This window comes from Myiozetetes cayanensis, unplaced genomic scaffold, assembly GCF_022539395.1.
Source record: "Myiozetetes cayanensis isolate MyiCay16 unplaced genomic scaffold, myiCay2020 scf5-8, whole genome shotgun sequence".
Taxonomy (NCBI): domain Eukaryota; kingdom Metazoa; phylum Chordata; class Aves; order Passeriformes; family Tyrannidae; genus Myiozetetes; species Myiozetetes cayanensis.
In genome coordinates, this window is record NW_026087742.1 from 80,216,916 (window position 1) to 80,231,382 (window position 14,467).

Sequence of the window (14,467 nt, forward strand, 5' to 3'; positions counted from 1 at the left end):
ATTGCAGTTTTTCATACTTTTATTGTAGTTTTTCATACTTTCCATGATGATTAGTAGAAAAGATAAAGAGGGTTCTCTTTCCTCACCACTGAAGACAGTGAGAGGATCATCTGTGTAACATGATAGCTCCCTCTTAATAGTCCAAAAATCTATATCCACTCTTTTTTTTCCCTCTGAACTTTCGGCAAGAACCCACATTTCATCACTTTCTCTTACATATATAGGAATAGTTATTATAGGAAGTTTTCTCTATACCTTTTTCATTGTACTTGATAATCATGTTTTCTCTTTAATTATCAACATGGATTAGTAAATTATCTCTCTCATTTCCTTTTAAAAACAAATTGGCACAGGTGTAGTCTCACCACCCCAGTGAAAGAAATGGACTCCAGAGTCACTCTAGATGATGATATAGTTTTAGTCCTCTGAAGCAGATTCTTTCAGATTACTCTCATATGTTTTGAAACTTTGTCTGAAGTTTTGAATAACAGACTCATTCCTGAAGAGGAGGGTGGAGAGTTATGTATCATTCTTTCACTCACAAGCTGCCTTCCAAATAGAATGAACACATTAAACTCAGATTAGTGAACTCAAGCACACATGTTACCTGCATAGGAATCTAAGTGAAGAACCAACCAACTAAAAAAATACTTGCCTAGCTATCAACAGCTGTACTTGTAGATAACTTCTCCTAGGAGGGATTAGAAGTCAGAAAATCATAATGATGAATGCTGTTTTAAGAATTAATCCAATGTGACTTTCTCAGTAAAGAGAAAATCTAAGAAGGATATAAAAACCTCTCAGTTTTCCTGACAACTGAAACTATCAGGTATCATAGCTCATAGAAAAATGTGTCTTTGAGATAGTTATATACTAATGTTTCTTAAAGCAGTTTGTATCTATATGAATAATACAGTTTCTCTTTAGATACAATTTTTTCACAAACACAGTCTCACCAAATATCAAATCACATCTTCCTTGTCTCTTCAAACCATATTCCTTTATGTGTTCTGGTAGAGATCATATCCAAAGCCAATGATAAATTTAGTAAAGTAATTTTTCAGTTTCTAGTCCTTTAAATACTTCTGTGTATATTTATATATATAGGTATTATATAGAGAGTGAGAGTTGTATAAACATATTATATAATATATATAACATATATGTTATATTTAAATATATATAGGTGGATATATATATATATATATAAATGTATATATGTTTAGGTACTACCTGATGTTTTAAATTACAGAACTGCTGAAAATATTACTTATTTAATAAACACTTATAATTGTGAAAATAAATTATGTGTGCAAGAGGAGTACCACAAAATAAGAAAAAATGCATACAAGTACACAACAATAAAATTTTTAGGCTGTTATTCTCTATGGGAAAAATAATTCAATGTTCATTTTTATAATAATTTATTGATGGCTTCAGAATTTGGTCCCATTTAATTATATTCACCATTTACAGCACAGTTTTCAAATGTAATGCAGACTGCATGGATTATTCTGCCTACATGCCTCTTGATCTTTTAGTTTTCCATTAATTGCAGCTCTGTGGTTTTTACTTCCTACCTGTTTTGTTGAGGAGACAATGGATTTCAGATGGTATAAAACAAGAAAGAGAGCAGGAAGAACATTGACCTGGATTAATAAGAATTGACTACCACCTGAAAGTTCAAAATACCAAGTCTCATGTGTAGAAATTAATGGACTGACAAACAGTTGCTGTAATCTCAGAAATCATCATAAAGTGATGGTATCAGAAGAGTCACAAGAAGGTGATTAATATTGATCACAGGGTAATGAAAAGGCAGATTTGGTCTTTCAGAAAAAGTTCTCTCAGGAGACAGAGGAAGTATTACTTTGTGTTCATAAGGCATTGTTGATATTTCTTCTGGAATTTTACATGTTTTTGATCACTTACATTCAGAAAGCTGAAAGATTAATATTACTGAAGACACTAAAAATGGACAGAAAAAAGAGCATAGTTTGGTTATCCAAAGTAGAAGAATGACCAGAGAGATAAACAACTGAGAACAGATCTTCAAACAAGGAAAATTGGTGGTTTGGGAACAGATGGATATGTACAATGATGAATAGGTTTAGGTTAGACATTTCCTGTTGTTGGAATCATGAAATTCAGACATGGGTTTTCAGCGGTAATGGAGAAGTCAAAGCCACTATATTGCTGTAAGATGGATTTTGATTTATGTACATAAATAAATATATAACATAATTATTGATGAAAGCATTTGGATTTAATAAGCCAGGAGTTTTCTTCAAACCGTAGCTATCTAGCCTGAAGTATGACCTAAATTTAGAAAAGCCTAGGTTTTAAAACTGTCTTTTGATGTCATCTTTAGTGCCAAACCTCCTCAATTGCTTCTGCAGCATTAAAGTAGGTTATTTCACCTGCAAATGAGATTCAAAATTCCTAAAAAATTGTCACTACTTGAAATGCTTATGAAGGACTTGAATGAATAAAAAATAGCACTGTTTCAGCATTAAAATTCAGAATCAAGTGACACTTCACACTTTATTCTGTTAATTTTAACAGAGTTATGTTGTTATCTTTAAATGCATAGAACAGAGAGTTTTACATATTCTACAGAAAAAAGTATGAGACATCTTAATCAGGTGTAGTAGTCTATGATAATCTATTGCTAATTTATTTTTGTTAATACATTGAAGTAATTAATGCTGTCATGGATTATCTACATACACTCCTCATGACAAAACTTATTGATACATCCACCATTCTTCTAAAATCTACTCATTGTGAATATGCTAAAACAACATTCCATTAGCAGATTTGCTAAATAAAATAATGTCAGCCAGAGAGTCTGCAGATTTCTCAGCTCTTAAAATATCTGATCAGGAGAACTGCACTCATGCATTTTGGCACTAGAGTTATAAATTATGCATAATAGAGCATAATATTAAAACATTAACATAACTTAACAATACCAACCTATTAGTTCCTTAGTGAAAGAAATAAAAAGTGTTGTATCTGAGTGTCTTGAGTTGATTCACCTAGTCTGTACATGTTTAAGATTTATAGTAGTAAAAATGGTTATTTAAAAGCCTTAGATCTTTACTAATATAACATTACTTTTTTTTCTTTAGCTGTGTAATTTTCTACATACCAGGCTTTGTCTTTTTTTTTTTTTTTTTTTTTTTCAACTGACATGCTAAGTAATACCCTTTTCTTAACCTGCAGAACAGTACAGTTAGCCAAGACTAGACAGCTTAAAGAGATAAATCTCTGGACCACATCTAATTTCACTCTGTTTCCAAAGTATTAAAATACATGTAGCAGTTATCTTTTAAGGATACTTCAACACATTTAGCTAATATTTAGCAGAAGAAAATGGATAATACTTTTCCTCATATGTGATGCTTGTCACACTAATAGCATTCCTAGTGTTTCTGAAATCTCAGATGAATGTTTCCCTATTTGAAGTGTCTAGCCAAGAATATGGAGGTTGGTGTGATCTTGTGGAATTTTTTTCAGACTTAGAAAGACAGATCTTGGATTGACACAGGGATTTCTGAATGTTTGTCTGATTTTTAATTTTTTATTTTGTTTTATTTTGTGCTATTGTCTCAGTCATAAGTTACAAATACACCACTGGAAAAGACTGTCCCATTGCACATATAGACATAGTAACTATGTGTAATATTCCTGTTACTGATGTCTAAGGGTTGTGTGACATGACTAAGGTATCATGGCCATAGGCAGAAAAACAGAGAAAGTGCTGTATCAAAAAAACCCCATGTTATTTTACCTCTGTTTCAAAGGTAATTAAACATACTTTACTCAAAAAATTCCCTGCTCCTCTACAATTGCTCCTAATGAAAGTGCTATGTGAGGAGGGTGTTGTGTTTCATTGTATGAAACACAATATATAATAGTGACAAAAAGTTCAAACCAGTATATTTCATCTGATTATATGAGACATGCCTTGTTTTCTCATGTCTGTCTGCTTTTTTTTTTTTTTTTTAGATGAAGGAGAACACAAACAGAAAGGCTAAACTTTCATAACAGCGTTAGGTTTTGACTCTTCTCTGACACACTCTACATAGGAAAAAAAAAGACAAAGAAGGCATCTATTCCTGCCTTATTTTCTCTAGAAGGAAGAAATAAAGAAAATCATAAACTTTGTACATCCAGCCTACCTGCTTACTATTAGTAATTCTGATTTTCTTAATCATCAAGGTTCATTCAGACACCAGGATCAGTTGTCCATGCTGAGAGCATGGATTTGAACTCAGCATCCACTATGGCATCATAAAGTAACCCTGGTGGGCTCTCAATCACCCAAATCCTCTCCGTGTCTATAAAAATAATTATGTGGGAATGTAAATAAATAGCATGAATATGCAGTTTAACAGTAAAGGTACCCTTGATAGAAGGTTATTTGGGGAAAATAAACCCAGTTTCTGTCCTTGCTCTAGAGTGCTTCAGTATTTTTCATTCAAGGTTGACTATATATTCAAGACTGATGAGAGAAAAATAAGGAGAATACTCTCATCAGCATGCAAGGGTCATATTCCTTTTTTTATTGTTTTTCCCAAGGTTCATGACTTTTGTATTCTCAAATAGAGGATGCAATAGATTTTGCAGAAGAGATCTAAGTTATAGTTCAGCAGATGAGTATGAATTTCCTCAGGCAAAAGAGGGCACTTAACACAATTTGTTGAACAAGTAGAGTAACTTCTTGTGTTACAAAATGTAGGCAGGAGTCACAACACAAGAGTCACAAGCTGCTCCCGTTTTAAAATTAAAGAAAAAACTACACATATCTACTAAAAAGAATACATTACAGCCTAACTAACTAAATTCAAGGGAGAGGTAGAATTTATAAAATACTCTTTCTTTGGACTTTTTGTGTCATCTGTTAGGTATGTCTTCTCTGCTATGGATGATGTCTTTTATGGATCAAATACATAGATGTTACTACATATAATAAATAATGGCCAGTCTTCGCGAGTGAAGATCCAGGGAAGGTCTTTACATCTTCCAGCCTGCTCACTGGATTTTTTTTTTTTAGGTGAGACAGTGTGCGCGGAACTGAGCCCACCCTTTAATCCTAATGTTCATCTGCCGGGGCCAAGCGAGCTTGGACGGTGGCAGTGAGGTCCTTAGGACGTAGATGGATTGCCTTTTTAAGGGCTAACGAGCCCCACCTGCCTGGGAGTGGCCCTGATCGGGAATCGAACCCGGGTCTCGGCGGTGACAGCGCCGCGCCCTTAACCACTAGACCACCAGGGGCTCCACTACATATGAAAGTGAGAAATAACTACCTTCACATGTGTATATAGTCCAGCTTCTAATAGGTGTACAAGGCGGGGGAAATAAATTCTTGCTACTACATTTGCTGAAGAAAGCCAAGATTGTTACCTGTTAGATAAGTACAATTAGATATGATGAGTGCCATCTTCATTGCACAGGGGATTCAGGTTCATATGTTTTTTGAATTTCATTTTCCAAAAGAGATAACCAGTATTGCGTTCCACACCATCAAACATGAGATTGTTGAGGATTTTGGCTTTAGAAAAAAAACAAACAACCCAACAAAATACAAAATCACAGGAAATTCTAAACTAAAAATATATAGCTTCATACCATAGGATCATAGAATGGTCCAGGTTGGAAGGAACCTTAATGATCATCTGCCATGAGCAGGGACACCTTCCACTATATCAGGTTGCTCAGAGCTCCATCCAACCTAGCCTTGAATTATACAGATACATATGTGCTGGTTTTTCCTGGGGTAGACTTAATTTTCTTCACAGTGGCTGATATGGGGCTGTGTTTTTGATTTGTGCTGAACACAGGGTTGATAATACAGAGATGTTTTTGTTATTGCTGAGTAGGACTTACAAAGAACCAAGGCCTTTCTTGCTGTTTTTGTACTGCCACACTATCAGGGAGGTTGGGGTTACATGAAAAGTTGTGGTGAGGCACAGTCAGTATCCAAACTGACCAAAGAGATATTCCAGACCATATGACATCATGCTCAGTGAATAAAGTGGGGGGGAAAAAGAGGAAGGGGAGGACATTTAGAATGATGACATTTGTCTTCCCAAGTAGCCATTATGCTCAATGGGGCCCTCCTGTCCTGGAGATAGGTGAACACCTGCCTGCTCATGGGAAGAAGTGAATTAATTCCTTGTTTTTCTCTCCTTGTGTGTGTACCTTTTGCTTTCCCTATTAAACAGTCTTTATCTGAAGCCATGAGTTTTCCAGCTTTTACCCTTCTGGTTCTCTCCCTGATCATGCTGGTAGGAAAGTGAGTGAGTGGCTGTGTGGGACTTGGTTACTGGATGGAGTTAAACACAACAATATACAATATATATATACCTTGAAATATTCAGGGGACAATTAAGTGCAGTAGAAATGATACTCAGGCTCACACTTTAAGCAATTCATAAAGCACTCTCAATTCTCTGCATATAACAAAGATTATGAGTTCCAGTAAATGGAAGAACATGGACATATATATAAGAACTATATCGTAGTCCAGGGTGAAATGAACCATGAACGTAGAGCCACTTCATTTAATTTTAGAATTTCCAATCTTCTGAATACTTCCTGTGCAGCTTAAATACACAAATAAATATATGCAGATAAATTCCTTAGGCATAGTAGGATAATGAAGTATTTTTTAGAACTTCACACCCAATTTTTTGTAAATACTTTCATTATTACACTTCTCTTTATGATGTTGAACTTTTCTGGTTAGAATGTGTGTGTGGGGTGAGGGTTTGTCGACAAATAAATGTGCCTTCAGAAAAAATTATGGACTGTTGAAATACTGTAAATGAAGCTTTAAAATAGATAAGTTAATGGGGAATAAATACAAGGAATTCCTATCTCTGAAGACAATTTTCTACCCATTTCTTCCTGCCCACTTTACATAAAAACTACATATAGTGGTATGACTATGCTATATTTCATTGTTCTGTCACAGTGTCTTTTCTTTCTTTAACTTCTAACTTAATGTTCCATTTCACATTTGACACACAAAACACACAAATAAAATCAGGGGAATAGATTTCTTTAAATTTCCAGTATTTCTGAACTAAATGTGTTAGCCTTAGCGACTTTCTAGTTGACAAATGTTGATCTAGCACTGACTTATAATCAGTACAGCCCATAAAGAGTAATAGAAGTCTTGACACTGAAATATACTGGCATAGAGACTTATCACTACCATTTTCTATATACCGGTAGTTTCCAGTATAACTTGACATATAACATTTGATAGAAATTTCAAACATAGCTAAGTGAATTGGAGAAAATAGTTGGGACTTTTGAATTGCAGTTTCTTATTTGTATCTCTTGCAGTCTGATTAAGCAATATCCAATTTGTTTGTTTGTTTGTTTGGTACCAATGCAAAGGTCTCTAAGTGTCCAGTCAGCTATGCTAAATTTACAATTATGGTCGTAAAAGAATTTCTAAAAATGAAGTCTAAAATCAGGTCATCTGGTTTTGAGAATTACCTTACCTGCCCAAGTATGAAAGTTTGGGTATTTACTGAGTAAAACTACTAGAGAAACTCTTTTAATATGTAGTCAGTGAGGATGCTGCGTATGCCACAGGCAGCATATTAAGAAAAAGTATTAAAATAAAAGAAGAGACTTATTTTGTATAACCTAAAGCTAAAGTGGCAATCAAAAACCAAGGGATTTTTGGAAAAGAGAAACTAAGAAATTGAAATTGCATGAAGGTTTCTGTTACAGCAATCTTCCTACAGGCTTCCTTACATGCTGAGGCGAAGTGTGTGCCATAGATGTGCTTGAGTTAGAGGGAGAGTTGAGTACATGTACGTGTGTTTAGAACTCTTTCAAATGCAATTTGCATATATAGGACAGGTTGTTATTACTGAAACAAGGTGTGCTCTCCTCCTACACATTCCCTCTTTAAGTATAACCTATGAATATTTATGTAGCATTGTGTTTTCCAAATTCATTTAGGAATATTAAAATTATTGAAGGGAGATAAAATACTTATTAGTTCTCTTTCATATCTAGAGTTCTACATTAGACAACAATGATTTAAAACCTTTCTTAAAACAATTGAAAATAAAACAATTTGTGCAACAGATGAATAAAATTAAGGCAGAGAAATACAGTAGAAGTGGAACTTAAGAAGGTAGATTAAAGATGCAGTTGTGTAAATGCTTGTACTGATTCACCTGGCATCAAAGTAACTCAATTTGTTGCATATTCAGTTGTTGCTCAGTGTTTTTATTGATTATTACTAGAGGACATTGGTGCATGTAACTTTATATCCTTTAACTAAAGGTATACAATTCCCCTTTGAGTTAGTTACAGAGTATCCTGTATCACCTGAATTACCCATTTCTGAGTAACTACTGAAGTAGTTCTAATAGCTTCCAAAATAAATACGAGAAACTACAGCTCATACAAACTAATCTGAAGCTTGGAATACATGAGTAATATGAGTAAGCTCATTCTCTGTCATCATTTAGCCATCCACCTTCAGTCCTTGAGTTGGGATAATATTATGTGGCTGGAAGAAAAGGAAGGATAGGTCATGGCAGTTTCTGCTCTTGTGACTGGAAGTTTTTGTCCTCTGGACATTTCCAGAGTATGGCTACATTTATTTCTGCTTCTAGAAGCAGCTTTAAGGGAATGCTGATAGCATTACCAAAGCATTATCCTTTCAGGCAAATTCATGGTTACAACCCTCCTGATTTGTGTCGGTGTCAGGGAAGGAGATGCTACACCAAAGCACACATTTGTTTTAGAAAAAAATATAAGTTGAATGCTTTTCTCAATTTCATTGATGTAAAGTTGTATTAAATCCTAACTAAATTCTTAAAATCCTAGTTAAAAAGTTCTCAAAAATTTCTTGTAGATCTAAGTTTACATACCAATACTAAAGATAAGACTTCGGGCAAATATTCCCTAAACCACATCCTGTAAATTGTTATATTTCTAAATGCATCAGTCCCTTGAAAAATGATTGATGACTTAAGTTGATTGAAATTGTTAGCAAATTGATCAGAAAGAGAAGTGGTTTTAATCTATGAAATGCAACAAAACAAAATAAATATTTTCCATAAAAATTAAGTATTTTGAAAATTACTTTTGTGTGTCAAAAATATTACTGGAATAATTTCTTTTCTCCATTTATCTCTCTGTTCCCAAGTCAAACCATCTCAATGAAAGAGCAAAGGCAGAAACATGCTTTGAGCCTTCCAAAATAATGAACAATTTAAAAACTCTTTAGCAATTTATTAACTTAGCTGGTTTTCTGTTTGGTTACATTTTGTTTGTGGATTTTTTTTTTTTTTTCTGTGTGTGTTTATAGGTTTCCTTGTATGTTTTGGTTGGGGTTCTGTGGTTTGTTTGTTTGTTTGTTTAACATTTAGTTTCAGATCTGGGTCCAATGTATTCTTCTTCTGGAATTTTTAAAATCTTTCTCCTCACCTGAACCTTTAAAAACTATATTTATTTATTTTTATGCTAAAAATATCAGCACCTGTCACAACATATTAGTAATTATACTTTAGGAAATCCTGAAAGATCACAAAACTTCAAACTTAGTATGCTGCACAAAAAGTAATATTTTAAGATAAATAGAATTATGCATTTCTCCAAAGTTTATTCACCATTTAAAAATGACATCTATTTTTTTTTTTTTTCATTTTTACTACTGTCCTAGATTACACAAAAATTTTGGTATGCACCTTTTTTTTTTTTTTTTCCCAAACTTGCCTACTAATTTGGACCCTGAAGGGAACTTGTGATAAGATAAGGGTGGTGCTACGATCCTAGAAGAATGTATCCACTTAAATGCTGATGACATAGTCAATCCAGGTGCAAGGTGATGATTTGCAAAGTAACCACCGAGGTTACTGGTGTGCTGTGGGCATGCACACCTGTCACCTCGGGATACAAGCTGGGTGTTGTTTCTTTGTTCTTACACCACTCAGCCTTGATAATTCCCCTCTAGGGAAGCACGCATAGACCTGAAGATACTTATGGGCCATAATGGATCCACCTCTGCTGATGTAACAGGCAGCTGTAACATTTTAGAAGGCGTCAGACTCCTGAAATGTCCGTGATCCAGCAGTACATCATCCAGTGTAGGACTCCCCACCGTTTACCTAGGGCATTCCCACCCAACCAAAGGTCAATAAAAGAACAAATATGGACTTCAGTCAACAGTGGGTTTTCTTCCTAGATCACACTGGATATTCTTTACCACCCAGGCTTTCTACCACTGCCTCAGTCTGGATGGAGACCACCACTTCAACCAACGAACACTGAAATTGCAACAACCGTTGCTGGATCCGTTGGGTGCCTTCCAGTTGCCCAGGATTCTGCAGCCCTGCTCTGACTGCTTTTACCAGCACCACAGCCTTGCTTCAACACTGACTCTCCAAACATTCCTGCCGTATTTTCCCATTATGGGGGAGGCAAACCACATGGAACAGTGGCCATCTCATCCCTGTCCTGTGACTATGTGTGTTTTTTCCAAGTGGGAGAGACTAGCTGCCATCCTGATTTGACCCTGTGGACAGGACTTGGGAAGTTTATCCTCATTGGTGGGTTTAACTCAGTCTTATCAGTATTGTTATCAGCATTCTTTTTGGTAAAGAGTGGGGTTTTTTCCACTTACATCTGGGAGTATTCTATCTATCTCTCTGTATTGGAGAAACCAGAGGTATTGAATCTGAGGAAGGATATTTCTGTCTAAGGTTTCAATCCCTCCAAATTGTCTCACACTGCGACAACTACATTATTAATACTCTTTAAAAAAGAGCAAATAAACCCAAATTGTATATGTATATATAGCTACTAAAAATATCTAAAGTAACAGGTGTCTAATGTACTATTGTTTTTTGAAAAACACCCTTTTGATTGGTGGCTGTGTTTGTTTGATAAAATCTCCAGCTTTGACAATATTTCTCCATAGCCTTCACTTCAATAAAATTTCTAATTGCTAATGATGTGCCTGATATGTGAAACTGTCAATGGGATGCTTTTACTTTGAGTGTTCTAGAAACTAACCTTACAGCATGACTCACAGGTTTTCCAGGTGTCAAACTGAGTCTAGCCACATAAGGTTTATTCAAGAGTGCTGTAGTTTAAGCATTGACTATATAATCCTTGCAAGGAGTTATAATAACGTGTTAAATGAGGGCTATAATAATGTGCTAAATGGAGGCATTTTCAACTCACCCAGTTAACGTGAAAAAGGCAGCTATTTCCAAAGTCTCTTTTGAGTTGTGCATATTGATGCAAAACCACTAAGATTTCCTATTGCTTCTTTTAAACCTGATATTAAAAAAAACTACTTATGCAAATACAGATAAATTTTAACTTTCTGTTTCAAGCATTAGACTGTGTATAGCAGGACGTTTTCTTGGTGCTAGTTACCCAACAGAATGATTCTCTCTAGAACGTGTCTGCTTGCAAATTGATGATAATCAGAGAAAACATACTTTACTGATCATGATGTGCCACATGGTTTCCTACTGTGGATGGCAGTTTAATTTTGCGTTTAACAGAATAGATATATAGCAACCTTGCAACACAACCTGTAACTCGCAGTTTTGATTCCTGAAAGGCTTCTATGCCTTGTTTTTTGCTGATGCTTATCTTTTTACATGATCTTGGGTAACAGGTTCAAGGGATGTGGGGTAGATTAAAGCACGAATACCAGGCTCAGTACTACATCATCATAGGTGGTGGTAAGGGGAAGTAGATGAGTAGTGAGGCTGTAGTAGAGCAGCTCGTGGCTGTAGGAACCACAACTGATTGGTATTGGCCAGCTGCCTGCCAAATTAAACTGAGCTGTTTAACCTGGGAGAAAAATCAAGAGCTCAAATATGAGGCAGACAGAGCATTTTGGGGGTCATGGGAAAGAATGAGTTCTTAGGGAGACACACCGCATGAGAGCAGAATCCAGATGGAGAAATCTTTTTAACAAAGTTTGAAATTTTAATGCATCCAAGTCTCATTAACCTTAATTTGCCCATCAGTTTCACTGTGCATGGACTTTGCCAAGACGTTTCAACAGATTTAATTCACACATCACTGCATTTCTTCCTCATCAGTGTCCTTTAGAATTCTGAACTTTCTGAAAAATGAAAAAAGAAAAGAACCAGCTATGACATTTCTTTTATATACTCCTTCATGTTAGTAAGTATTCTATTGAAATACTTTCAAAAACTTTTATACACCAGGGAGCAAATTCTCTTAGTCATTGAAAACCGATGGTTGGCTCTGGGTAGCTTTTAGCTCTAAAAGTTTCATTTTAAGAAATATATCAAGACAGCCACTGATTTTGCCCATATGATTTATTCAACAGATAGTTTTTGTAAAATATGGGTGTAGCCTACTGGATTAAACTGGGTTGTCAAAATCTTCGAGTAAATTGTATACACCAAATAATGGAATATGTCTCAAAATGCTTTGAATTATAATTTGATTTTTTTAAAGAGTCTAAAATCCTGATTTGGATTTTAATCCTAAAAAGGTAAACAGTAATTTTCAAAGAAATATACTCCTGCTTTGCCTAAGTTTGATTGATACACCAATGAAGAAAAGGAGAGTTGATATTGCTTTTTCAAGTATTTAATAAATGCTAATAACAGTTAAGTCTACTTCTAAATTATAGTTACAGTAATAATTAATTCCCATTGCATGAAAGACTTTGGGAAATTAATTCTATAGTTCTATGAAATGTGATCCAGCCTGGAAGTAATTTTTCAAAACAGGGAGATTTTGTGTTAATTACCTATCTTCAATCTTATTCTAACATTACAGTGAGTAACCAAAGGATTACTGATACTCTTTAGAATAAAAATAAAATATTTAATTACATGTATTTTTCCTTAACATATATAATTCAGTTGTAGAGCACAGACAATAAAGATACCATTGAGTTGATCACACTGAGGTTCCTCATGCCATTTAAGATACTTGAGTTTATCAGATATCCGTGTAGGACCGGTAGATATCCCAGGACAGCAGACTTATACTGGCAGCTGGATGCAAGAGAAGATACTCTAGAGCATCTCCTATGGCAATAGACACTGCTGTGAAGCAGCTCAGTCAAACCTAGTGTTCCCCAGATCATAGCAGAAGCTTAAACTTCTATCAGTAGACCTAGAAGCTTCATTCAGAGTATAGTCCTCTCCCTACCTCCAAATACCACCATGGTACAAATCTCCCTATTGTACTGAGTTTTATATCTGAGAACCATGGTCTTAGGTATCCTAGGGCCCCTCAGGTGTCTCCAGATGCATATAGAAATGCATGCAACCAAAGTGAGCCTCAGTCTCCACTAACTGTAACAGGAATCCAGCGACTTAGGTTACACATAGAAGTCAACATTTAGATGTTCACAGTACATAGCTGAATGTTACCCAGAAATACCAGAATCAGGAATTTGATCCATATCTCAAGATAAGCTCTTCAGCAATATAAACACAGAATATACTTTATTCCTAGAATTGTTCTTTTTTTTGTAGGTAGTAAGTAACAATCACATAAGACTTAACTGTTAAGAATTGCATTAAAATACAGCAAAAATCTGGTAAAGGGAAGAAAAGCAAAATGAGTTCTTTCCTAAGTTGTAGTTTAAATGTTTCAAAGACAAAGAGCATGTATAGCCAGCTTCTCAAAAAGTACTGCCAAGAAATGCTGACTGTACAGCTGGACTGATCCAGATTGACATCAGTGGTAGGAGAGTCCAATAGAAGCTTTCAAGAAACAAGATATTCTTGGCAATAAAACTAAAAATATGACTAGCTATACCAGTTCTGATATAAAGATGGCAGGTGTTCTTCACATTTTTTAAAGGCATTATTGGTTGAAAGCAATCCAAATGGTGATGAGCAAAAAGGAGAGCACCTGCTTTTCACTGATAAACACATACTGCTCAAGACAGTTCTTGGATAAAGACACATGTGTATGCTTCTGTAATAACTGCCTGTTTAAGAAATGTCTGGGAAAAGAAAATAAAGAACAATCAGAACAATATGACAACATTAAAAAGAGACTTTCGTGCTGAGTATATAGTAAAAGGATAATTTTTCTTGCCATTTTTAATCATTACCAACAATAGCTGTTTCTACAAGACTTCTTTCCTCAGCCCAGCTGCTCCTCCTACTTTGTTATTCAGCAAGGCTTGATTTGTAAGAAGCTATTTTTAAAATAAAATCTGTTAATAATAGAAAAGAATAATGTTACGAGTCAGAGAAATTAAGTACTTTGACATTATAGTGAATATGTTCCTTTGTTGAGCAGTGTTACAACTACATCCCAGCCTGAAGTAATAGCTGTGGACCTTAAACCATAAAATAGAAACCACTATAAAAATCAAGTGAAAATATTACAATTATGTGGAACATTTATTGCAAAAGTGGTCTAGATCTTTTAAGTTCTTTTACAAAATTTTTCAACAATT

The 14,467-nt window shown here is 34.9% G+C and overlaps 1 long non-coding RNA gene across 1 annotated transcript in view; it reads left to right on the top strand.

Moving 5' to 3' along the window:
* Positions 1-5,175, top strand: part of LOC126648761 (uncharacterized) — an 870,341-nt gene extending 865,166 nt beyond the window's left edge. Inside the window, exon 3 of the long non-coding RNA XR_007630893.1 lies at positions 5,150-5,175. This is a non-coding gene — a long non-coding RNA (uncharacterized LOC126648761). The remainder of the gene's footprint in view (positions 1-5,149) is intronic.
* The last annotated feature ends 9,292 nt before the right edge of the window (positions 5,176-14,467 follow it).